Consider the following 12554-nt stretch of genomic DNA (forward strand, 5'->3'; position numbering starts at 1 on the left):
TGTGATTTTGAACCCTCGCGTTCTGGCGTTGCCTAGGTGGCCGACGAAATTCAAATTTCGTAAAAAAATAAGGTAGTAGACTGTACCGAAGAAAACGAGTTAAAATCTATAAATGTAGCATTCGTAGTTACCGAGACATGTGTTTCATTTCTTGCGCAATTTTAAGCTTCCCGCTGAAAACACCCTTAACCTTCAGGCTTTACTCCCCATCTGACTCTGAGTGTACTTAAAATCACCCCCTCCCCCAACTTGCACACTGTAAAAAATGTTGGTGTTGAAAGGGCACAGAGTGTGGTCCCTGGAGGTCTACATCACATTTTGATTAACGTTTAACCTCACTTGTGTTGAAATAACACAGACAAATTGTTGCAATCAACATCTTTTTCACACCACCGAGGTTAAACGTTAATCAAAATGTGGTGTAGACCTCCAGGGACCACACTCTGTGTCGTTTTAACACCAACATTTTTTACAGTGTCGTTCAAAAATCATGAAGCGCAGCTCCGACAGAAAATAGTAACGGGGTCCCGCTTCGGCCTCTGCATCTAGCCAGAAGCCTGTGAATACAGGGCCACACAAATGCAAGGAAAGGAAGTGAGAAGCGCGTAGAGTTTGTTTGTCAAAGCCTCGTTAGCCTGCCAGCTTGAGAACAGTCTGAACGGACATCCAGTAGTTACTAGACTTATCAAAAAGTAAATACAAAGTATTATAAGTATACCAATATCGAACCCATGCCCCAGATATCAAGTTAGCACCGTCCTACTGAGAATCTGATACGATTAGTTGTATTGGTTTTCATTACTACCGTCCACACAGGATTTATCCATGTAATGTGCATTAATTTACATTTCATGGTTGGCTGAATATCAAATAATGCACTGCATACATGTAGATTGTTTGATTTCAACGCTGGATGCTGACAAGCAATGCGTTCTCCGTTCCAGAACAATTATTTTACTTTTCCATTCGCGCTAACATGTACAGTGCGATCCATAAGTATTACCAGCAAATTGTCCATCGCTACGTTTATACGCTGTCCCAGCTAACTGTGGAGCAAGGCCGCGCATAACGTCAGAGAATCGAGGGAAATCTATTGGCCAGAGCGAAGTAGTACACGCTCATGTGCAGGCTGGTAACTTCAGTCGCTTTCCCCCTCCACGCAATTCCGTTCCTCTCAAGTGTTCATTGGTGGAGCTGTCTCGCGTCACTACTTGCGCAGAGACTTGATTTCGTTTGCCTGCTCCACAGTTAGCTGGGACGGAGTATAGCCCCTTTGTTTTATGCAATAAGAGCTTCAAGAACTGGCACAAAACACCAAACAATCTGCTTACAACCTCTGAAGCAGTATACGTAAACATACAGCCCTTAAAAATATGTAGGATGAAGATAAACACCAATGAAATAGTCATGGACAATTTGCTGAGCAATACTTATGAATCCCACTGTATCACAGATAAACGTATTATATACACTATAATATGTTTAGCTGTGCATGTACTAAATGCTACCTGAAAACACATTAGAATGTCTGTCAGAGGAATGCAAATGTCGAGAAGTTCTAGAACTTTGTCAGTAAATAAAGACATTTTGCAGGTAATGCTCTGACGAAGACCACTGAAGCGCAGAGATTCTTTGGGATTCCTCGTGTATTCCCTTTTCATCCACTGATGCTATGATGTCCCCAGTGACATTTCTGTTCTAATAATTTCTTGTCGGGTGTTGGGGGGTTCGGCACGCCTCTGTTGTATCCACGGTCCACGTCCTGGTTGCCGTGACCTTGGTGACTAGGCTGTTCAATTATTTTCGGTTAGCGACCTGATTCTGTCTTTTGAAGGCTTCAGCAGGTTCTTCTTCCATCTGCATTACGTTGTCATTTTCCTGCACCGTGGCTTTTCAAATCCGTCACGCTTGGCAATTTCCAGCGGTTTCGATGATTCTGACCTCACGATTTTGAATGCTTTACCTTTTTGGATGTTGTCAGAAAATGATGGAGGAGAGGAACAGACGGAGGAACTGACACAAGGTCTGGGACTCGAATTAGAAGATGTAATTTTGTATTATTTGTAGCACAATACACACTCATGTCAAGATTATAAAGAAGCGAGGCCAGGGTTTGAAAATATGGTTTATATTCTGTGACTGAGTTGATGATATGCATCTTGAGGAAATAGCGCTCATGTGGTATATTTGAGTTTTTATTTGTAAGTCCACTTTATGCACAGAAAGGATAATCAGGACTGAATCTACAGTTTCATGTACTACTATGTGGGGAATGCGTATCACAAAGTAATTATCATGCTCGTGTGTATCACTATACCTAGGTATATGGGTGTTTGTTGTTTCTTCCCTCTGTACAGTTAGGGATACGATAGGGATATGCGTATTATTGTGGCCAGATGTCAGCACTAACAGGTAGATGACAAGGTGCGATTGATAAGTATTGGTAACAAAAACATAGACAACGTTTTATGGGATTGAAATGCATTTGACTTTCAATATAATCTCATTTTAGCTCGATGCAATTGGCCTGCGTTCCTAACAGAAGTTACATCGCTTTCGTAGCATGATTTCTCGAGTTCTTCAAAATAGCCATTTACCGCGAAGATAGCTTTAAAGTTCATCTCCGCCAAGATATTTTTTTCCAGGTTTAGCAATAAATGGAAACGCAAGGTGTCATATAATTATGGTGCGCAAGGTGGGTAAGGCACTGGTTGGAAACCCATCTCGTAAATGTTTGGCACTGAAGTATGAGCTGGTGCATTATCCTGATGGGAAAACACATTTTTGTTTTTCGCAAAGTCTGGTTGTTTCACATTGATTTCGTCGCTCTTCTAAAGTAAAAATTACTGTTTGAAAATGGATACAAGACAGACAGACCTCTGCAAAATAGACAAGAGCGAGACGTACTCTCGAGGAGCCAATGTTTCTACATGACCAGTCCGTAATGTGTCATATCACGCAAGAGCGAACCACCTCATTATAGCAAAAAGTTTTACTTACTAAATGCAAGTGGGATGAAGAGGGGGAAGAGAGTGGCTGCACAAGTTGCACTTCGGGCTGCAGTATCCGTGCGTTTCATGTCCTTGAGCGAGGACCGCCGACGGCTCTTGGGAAAGGGAATATGTCGTGGGCCTGCCACGTTCGAGAGAAAGAACACTTTCGCTTCGTTCTTGCCCGGTGAGAGCAGTCGTGACGGGAATGAGATGCACAAAGACAAACGGCGATGCAGTCAACACAGTGTTACTAAATGCTCAACTTCCCCTACGCAGAGCATATTTAATTGAACAGAAAAAAGGATTTTTCAGGAATAATTCGAGCCATTTCATTTCTTCCTTTTACAGTAATAGTTTGAATTAATTATTCCGCAATCCTCCTACCACGCATGTAAAGAAAAGCTTGGCAAAGTTTATTTCAAAGTCCTCTTTTTTTTTTTTTTTTTGCTCAGATAGGCATCCAGTTCGCATTCAAATTCAAATTTTCTTTATTGAAGGGCGAGGTTTAGCCTGTGGCTGTTCTCCCACCTCGCATTGAGATCCAACCTCTCATTGCAACCATACGAAAATTGTCGCCGTTATGGAATTATTAAAATTGTCATCGTTATGGAATTAGTAATATTGTCGTCGTTACGGAATTATTAAAAATTTCATCGTTATCGAGTTATTAAAATTATGTCTTTATGAAATTATTAAAATTGTTGTCGCTATGGAATTATTAAAACACTCTAATATCACAATTTATATTACTTTTTGAGACAAGCCAGGTAACAATAAAAATTAAGAAGTTATACATGATGCAAGATTGTTTTTCAAGATAGTGCTTAGATTGTAGGAATTTCGTGTTTTTTAATGTCTTATGAGACAATTTCCTCCTGACTGTACGTACCTCTAGTGAAAATCGAATCGGACCGTTAATAGAGATGTTAGCTACTACATTATCGTTGAGGTGTCAGCATTTGACCACAAATAATGAGTTGAACATTGCAAAAGTTCACAGTATGGCAACACTGTCCCTGCATTGGACGGGACGGGCTTTTCTACAACTCGCCCACGCTCGAACCGGAGTCACTGAGGGCGTTGGGTAGAACTTTCGAAACCATAAATCCTTGGATTGAGAAGAAAAAGAACTGGAAATGTTGGTTACTTGAGGAAGCTTCGAACTCACAAACAAGACAAAAGTTGGAAAGTTTGTTTAGAACGCTCTCGGGGCGCTGAATCAACAGTTTCTGTGGTAAATGTGTTTCCGCCTGTAATCGAATCGAAGACCTTTTTAGTACAAGTCGTTTGCTATTTCTCTTTTTAGCTAGTACAATCATTGGGGTGGGAGTTAGAAGGGAACGGCTTCTATGGGATATGGGTTACACACGCACACACATACGCACACACATAAACAAACACACACACACACACACACACACACATGTACAGGGATGAAGAGAGAGAAAGTGTCTGTAAGGATAGAGAAACAGAAAATGAGAGGATGATACAATGAGAAAATCACGAAGACAGACAGACAGAGAGAGAGAATGAAAGAAATATAGAGAGCTTAAACAGAAGAAGAAACAAAGATAGAGAGAGAACCAGAGGGAAAACCAAATAAAGACACAGGATGATAGCATGAAAGAGCGAGAAACAAAGAAATAAAGAAAACAGAGAGACCGAAAGATGACAGATGAAGAAAGAGGGGAGAGAAAGAAACAAGACCATGAAAGGAAGAGATAAAGATAGAAAAACAATCTTAGTGAGAAAAGCAGATCTCAGCTGAAAATATCTCTTTCCATAGGCAGGACCCTTTGTTTCTTCAGTGTTACGAGAAACTGAACAACATGTGAAACACGTAAAATAATGGAAGTACCGTGCGTTCATTTCGATCTTCAGCCGAGAGATCGGGAGAAGCGTGGCGGGCAGCGCTGACGGAGATGCCGACATTTGCGGCCTGTAATGCCCGCTTATTTTTATGGACATATGCAGACATTTATATAAATATTGCAAAACGAGCACTAGCCTGTGTTATAAGAGTATGGTTTTAATTTTAGTAGCTTAGTGGCTGTATGTGCTGATGATTTTGACACGCTCATCTCCTGTGAAACACGGCGTAGAGGTTTGTTTGTAGAACGTTCTAACGCTGCACCAATTTCATCGAGTTTTGCTTCGGTTAGAATCCGTCGTTTTTGCTTAGGTGTTTTAAAATTTAACGATCCAGTTTCTCGTAATTTAAGAACAAGATGTCTAACCGTATTTCTGCACAAACACACTGCAATAACACAAGTAACGGCAAGTAACCAAGAATATCACTCTTGCGCACAGTACGAAATTAACACGCTGTTGGTTTACTATATTCACAGCTGTCTTCATCTAGTCCCGAAGGAACAAAAAACTCGAGCTCGGAGATTTCGGATTGGAAGGAAGCTCACGAAAACCATTGAATTTTAACGGTTTCGTCTGCAGCGTAATCTTGATACAGTGTTGCACATACGAAACCTCCAAACGATCCCCATTGACACAAAACTCTTTCAAGGATATAAACTTAAGCAGGACGTTACTGGTCAAAACTATGATTAAAATGTTTCATTATCTGTGGCTCTTAACATCGTTTCTAAAGCGTATTTATTTGTGTATATAAGAGCAGAACTTGGATGAATTACAGAATAACTTTTGCGTGTTATAACACAGGTTAGTGTTAGTTTTTTTGCAATATTTATATAAATGTCTGCATAGGTCCATAAAAATAAGCGGGCATTACAGGCCGCAAATGTCGGCATCTCCGTCAGCGCCGCCCGCCACGCTTCTCCCGATCTCTCGGCTGAAGATCGAAATGAACGCACGGTAGTAGAACCTCCAAGTCAACAATTCGTTTATACGATATGAGATTCAAAGAACAGTTTCAAATTGTAAGTACCACGAGTGATTTCTTTATATCTTCATCATCATTAATATGCCCATTCCAAGTAAAGAATATAAACACAGGCCCATAATAAAATCTGGTTTGAAGATTTCCGGAAAAATCATCTCCGTTTGCTCATTTCGCTAGGTGGCATCTGCCTCCTGGTCTATTTTGTTCTAATCTTACATGAGTCACCTCATTGAGATTATCTGCTAAACGAATACATAACTTCGAAAATGAAAGCTTAGTACTGGAACGCACAGGCAATATTTAATTTCTCTGTATGCACATAACAAATAAATTCTTAAGTGAGATTTTTTTCTTGATTGGGCAGGACAAAAGTTACCCAAAGGTCGACCCCTATGATATAGTATCCCATAATGTAAACTGTCAAAGTATTGACATTAATGAAGGAAACTAAAGTAAATTATTAACTCCAGTAAAGCGCAGCAAGTTTGATGTATTAATTTCCTAATTCTCTCGCTCCCATGTTCAAATCCAGCCTACGGTTCAGCTCCTGAAGTAGAAATGTTAGCTGGGAGATGTTTGGTTGAGCCTTTGGTTTAGCTTAGGGGATGCTCCTATGGTTTGACATGATGGCGACGGTAGGACAGCTGGGGGGATGCTTAGCAAAAATTTTGCTAGCTGGGGGATAGCATCTCCCCGGATCCTCTCTTACGAGCACTGCCACGGTTACACATCTTAAATTGGAGGGGCGTTTTGCCGCCACATGTGGACTAAAAAGCACCGGCGAGGCGTTGCATTTCCTCGTCACGCCAAAAGCCGCAAGAACGGAAGACGGAAAAGAAAGCAGACGACCAGCAAGTATTGTTGATCGCCGGCTGCAACAATGCACAATGGCACATCCTTGAAAGAGCTTCCATTTATCCTCCTCCGTGGCTTTCCGCGTCTCCTTCCTCTTCCCGAGTCGAGCATCGAACGGCGCGACGAGTGTTCCGACGCCGATGAAGGCGAACCGGCTTTTGTCTTTGGTGAGAGGCGGAGCGGAGGAGGGCTGGTTCATGACCGTCTGTGGTCGCCCTGCTAATGCACCTCATGCGCCTTTAGCAAGGCGTCACTTTGAAAATTACAATCACTTTGCCCAGAAAGTTCAGGCATTCCAGAGTTACGGGTGTAACATTCGCACATAAAATGTAAGGTTCTAGACATGCGATTGGATTAAATGAACTGATATCATATAATCATAAAGTACCAGGTGGCCAGAATTAAAGTTATCCAACTCAGAGCCCTCTGTATCCTGTTTGAGGCATCGTAGAACTCTGAAATTTGGTGAATCCACTATGCAGACCATGGGGAACAGGATGGCGATAAAAAGAATAGTTCAATTTTCCGACACCAGGTCGAAATGTGGCGCTGTACTTACATGATGGGTTGTAATAATGTCGTAAACTGCTCCAATTGGTTATGGATTTGCCTTTACCTTGCAATCTTGCAATAAACGAGACATTATTTCCTCGCAACTTCCAGCCACTAACAAATAAATGTCTTTCTAATTAATAACTCAGCTAAATCACTTAAAGTGATTATTTGTACAGCCCCATCATGGAAGTACAGCGCCACATTTCAACCTGGTGGCGCAAAATTGAACTATTCTTTTTATCGCCATCCTGTTCCCCATGGTCTGCATAGTGGATTCACCAAATTTCAGAGTTCTACGATGCCTCAAACAGGATACAGAGGGCTCTGAGTTGGATAACTTTAATTCTGAATGCTTGAAGAGCATCAACGAAAGTGTGTGACGTGTGTGACGCTATAAAAGCGTAGCGAAGTTTGACTTCATTTGTCAAAATACTATAAAAACTGCGAGATCGGTTAGTTCATACGAGCTTTCCAGCCTGACCTTTACCAGTGGGTAGTTAGAGATCGGTTGGTTCATTGAACTCTCCACCGTAACTATTGCCTATTTTGGGGGGAGCAGGAAAAGGTTTATTATCCCTTGGCCTTGACTCACCTCACCCAACATGTCGGTAGGTGCCTGGGCTTGCACCGAGGTGATATCTTCCTGTAGATGAGGCCTGCTCGAAAAAGGTTCTTAAAGTCCTTCATTTGTGTGTGAAGCATATAGGCTACAGATGTTAATAATTTTAGTTAGTGAAATATGCAAAATCTATGCATTCACAAACATTTGAACCTTAATACAATTAAAAACAATAATAATTTCCAGATTTATTAATTTTGTTATTTACATTATTATTATTAACATAACCCTACAGCTCTACAGCACCATGGCGGGCCTTGGCTTACCTACCGACTGCTGGTCTCTCTCCCACACTGTTCCTCCGTCACCTGTTATAGCGTGGAGGTCTCAGACCAGTGTTGGGGTGACGGGTGATCAGCCCGACGAACCCCCAGCCGTTGTTGTAGGTCTTCTTGACCAGGTTACGCTCACTCACTCGGAGCTTCCCAATTTCCTCACGATGGTGGGTTGCCACCGGCCCTATACGTAGGCTGAATAAATTCCGACCAGAGCCGGATTCGAACCTACGCCGTCCCGCAGCGAACGATCTCAAGACGAGTGAACGCCTTAACCCGCTCGACTACGGAGGAGGACACATTATTATTATTATTATTATTATTATTATTATTATTATTATTTATTTCCATAGGGTTACAATTAAGCCATACAACATTTCATTTTGAACAAAATTAATACAAATAATGACTTGATGCCCTATATAGTAAAGAAAATATATGCAAAAGATACATCTAAGGAAAATGTGATGAATTTACATTAGTATATATAGTGTTCTATAGTAGCAATGAAATAAAGAAAGTTTGAGAGTTATACATATTTAGAAAAAAAGAAAGTGTAAAGGTGTGTGGGTTTGGATATGAGTGTGTATGGAATTGCTGTTCGAAGTACAGGGATAAAAATTTTAAAATATATATGTGTGGGGGGGATGGTGAGGAGGACGGGAGGGTAAGCACTGAAAATAATATTACTGGAGTTAGAATTTATAGGAATATGAACGTAGAAGACGACAGAACTGCGCTTTGCTGGTACTGAGTTTGATCTTCGTCGGGAGTGAATTCCAGGTTACCGCTGCTAAGTAGGATCACTGGAATGCCCCAGTTTCTGTTGCCGTTCCTTTATTACAATAACACTAAGCAACTTTCACAACTACCTAATCCTAAACGAACCTAATTCTGAATTTAAATTTTCACTCGTTATTACTGCATTAACCGAGAAGCTCTGGACATTTGGCCGACGTCAGCGAAGCCGTTTTCGAGATTTCATCTACTTTAGAAAAACCGCTATTCTATTCCAAATTCTGAAAAATTGCCTCTGCTAAGAATTAATTCTAGATCATAAACGTGAATCTTCGTGGAGTTTGCTTTCGCTATAGTCTAGATATTCTCAATAGCTTCTTGGCTGCGTGAGCCTTTACGCTAGCGTCCATCACACACTGGCTGGCTTTCGGTTAGGTTTAAGTGGGTGACACATTTGGCTATGGGCGAAAGTAGCTTTTTGCCTTACAGCAAGTAACATAACAGCCTGTAAGCATGCATTGGCGTACTTGCAGATTTTAAATAGCATACATGCGCTTTGTTATTACGGTTCAATAGCCGGTACTTCCTCATTCCTTGCACTGTGCGATATTTTGCAAAGTTTCATGACTTGCAACCCTTCATGTGGGTCGTAATTGTATAATTAATTACTTGTATGATCTGCTGCAATTGAACATGATCAGAAGTCACGCTTCTGCGTGATGTTAGAGCGATGTAAAAATTACGTAAGGCATCTTTTTCTGTCTTTTTTTTAAGGGACAAAGTGGACCACGAAAGTTAATGAACTCCTTTGCAGTTTTTTCTCTATGTATGGAGCCGTCGCGTGACTAAGATCTCTTGGCAACAGCTTTTAAGAACTTTTATTTGTTGGTTTAGTTTATTTAAGGTCGAATTTCTGCCACTTTTGGCTAATCGCGACGATGGAGATGAATGGTGATATGAAATTTGATGAGAAGAAAATCACAAACATATGGACGGAACAACACAACCCTCACAACGGATTACACTGGCTGTGTGTGCAGACGCCAGAGCTTCGCTAGTCTGTAAAATGCAGTCCAAGGTGTTTTACGTGAAAGAGAAGTTGAGATTTGCGTGTCTAAAGAAAGGATCATCCCTTAGACTCCATTTCAAGAACTGAAGTATGATATATAGGTTAAAACCGGTTCGATTCTCCTACCCGACGACCATGGACTCTACTTTACTACAGATCCCAGTTCCGACTAGCCTCTCTGGGTATGTAGTGGACTTACAACAAAATTCGATTTTGAGACAGATTGAGAATAAGATAATCCTTAGAGAGATCTTAACAATCGTGATCACCCAAATCAGAGTCCGCTCGTGTGCCCATCTAAAAACTCGGGCTACGTCACTGTAATTAAAACATTGACTACAGTGGTTCCGGCCAAAGAATGGACTTGGAATTCTATTTTTGTCTTTTCGGTCGAAAGCCATGCATGGTCACATGAACCGCTGAACCAATCGGCTTTGTCCGGTTGCTGTGAGGGGGAATTCTCCTGGTATTCTGCGTTGCCAAATTTTTCGTTTTGGGTCGTTTTCGAAACAGGTGGCGCCTTCAACAAGGCCAAGCACGTGGTTGCCGCCACGGAGCAAGCGAATGGGTATCCGATTCCTTGCCTCTCCCTGAAATACGAGAGAAGGGAGCATGTTGACAGGAAGAGGTGTTGTGTACGACTGGACAAAAATCAGGCGTGTAACAGCCGGTAGGAACACCGCTTCCCCCCCCCCCTTGAACTGGAGGCGGAAAGTCTGGTTTTCCTCAAGTCCATTCTTTGGCCGGGCGGACTATATATATTGTCACTGGGAAAAGTTAATGTTAACAGTTCGCAGACATTTTCCGTCATTGTCATTACCTTCCACAATCTCTTATGGCCATTGGAGCGTAGCCAACTGGTTTATGAGGGAAATGCAACTTTTATACTCGGTCTGGCAGTTTCATGTCGATTTCCTTGCCTTTGGTAATTTTACTGTCACCTTGGCTGGCCATAAGGAAGGTAACAAGAAACAAAAATTTTGTTTTCTTCCTTCCATCTCAGTAATAAAAATATGACGAATGTTTATTTGATCGCATTGTTGTTGTCTACTTTATACACAGATCGGGACCGGACCTACTGTTTAAAGTGGGATACGAACCACCGTGTAATGTGCCACCGGGTATCGAACTGGGACCTCTTGATTACAAGACGATGATGTTACCAATATGCAATCGGGGAGGCCCACTTGTAGATTTTGGGGGTGATCAATTCCAAAATTATATTAACTTTTGTTGTTTGCTATTATATTCGTGTTATGCCAGAAAATGTAACTGAAGCCACCCGCAAATGTACATGTATGCATGTAACATTTTTCACATTCACAATATCACTGACAAATCTTAATCGTCTTCCGTAATTGCTTGCAAGTGAATAAAGCGACGAACGAAATACATTTTGCATGCTTAATAGGTCACGAAACACTGCAAATTTTGTATTTTTGGTTATTTTTAGTATTTCTCGCAAAGTTCACATTTTCACATTATTGTGTGAGAAAAACTCTACTGTAATCATAAATTTTCTGGTGTGAGTTTAATGTGCTCGATAACATTCTGGTAAAAAGTAGAATCTTATGAATACAGTAGCCACAATTGATGTACATATTGACAGGTACTATATTGTTATATCAATACTTTTCCCTCTATCTAGCAAGTTTGCTGCACACACAGCTTTCTTATGGAGTTGGCCCACACTCAAGAAAAACTGGCTATGTTTTAGTCTTTCCGTTTTAGTCTTTCCCCTTCCTCCCCCCTCTCTCTCTCTCTCTCTCTCTCTCTCTCTCTCTCCCTCTCTCTCTCGTCCCTTCGATTTCTGTCGCTGATATCTCTCTTCAACTCTCAGTTCTGCTTTTATCTCTTGATTTCTCGTTCACTCTGCGACATACGAATCAGTTTAACATGAACTCATTGTGGATGGACGAAATAGTGATTCTGGAATCGACAGTGGCGTGCCTATGGTTTTTGAAAGTGAGGAGTTGCGTACACTCTTTTTGGTAGTTAGTCCTAATTTTGCGATCGTTTCGAGCTTTTTGCGTTTTTTATTACGAACCCTTGGGCACCCCACTGGTAATCGATTTCCGAAGGTAGAACATCCTGCACTTTGATTCCTACTTAAAACTGTAGGTTCATGTCCGATTAGCCTACGTGCGCTTAAAATTCACCTTTATCAATTAGGTATAAAAATATTGTTTATTAATAAGAACCTACACGAGCTTACAGATTAATGTGTACACACAGTTAATTAACGCTACTGATCTTACAACAAAGGAATGCACAGTTCTAAAAAGCTTCGCCCCCGGGTGGGCTCGAACCACCAACCTTTCGGTTAACAGCCGAACGCGCTAGCCGATTGCGCCACGGAGGCTCGGTGCAAGTTTTCTTCTAGATTCTTCTGACGTCATGTAGAGACATACTACTTGCGTAGATCTCGTAATATATATATACATGGACCCATCGAAGGTGTTGGGGGATATGGGAGTCAGATTTTCTTGACAATATTTCGCTTAATTTTTTTGCCCAAAATGGTATTCAAGATGTTCTTTAGCAGCTGAGTGACAGTTTTGCACCGTGTGCATTTATTTCAACTACAAGAATT

General features: G+C 41.2%; 1 non-coding gene across 1 annotated transcript; it reads right to left on the reverse strand.

Moving 5' to 3' along the window:
- Positions 1-12249: 12249 nt before the first annotated feature.
- Positions 12250-12323, reverse strand: TRNAN-GUU (transfer RNA asparagine (anticodon GUU)). The gene has a single exon. It is a non-coding gene; the product is annotated as a tRNA-Asn (tRNA).
- Positions 12324-12554: the final 231 nt, after the last annotated feature.

This window comes from Lepisma saccharinum, chromosome 4, assembly GCF_977018435.1.
Source record: "Lepisma saccharinum chromosome 4, izLepSacc3.1, whole genome shotgun sequence".
Lineage (NCBI taxonomy): Eukaryota > Metazoa > Arthropoda > Insecta > Zygentoma > Lepismatidae > Lepisma > Lepisma saccharinum.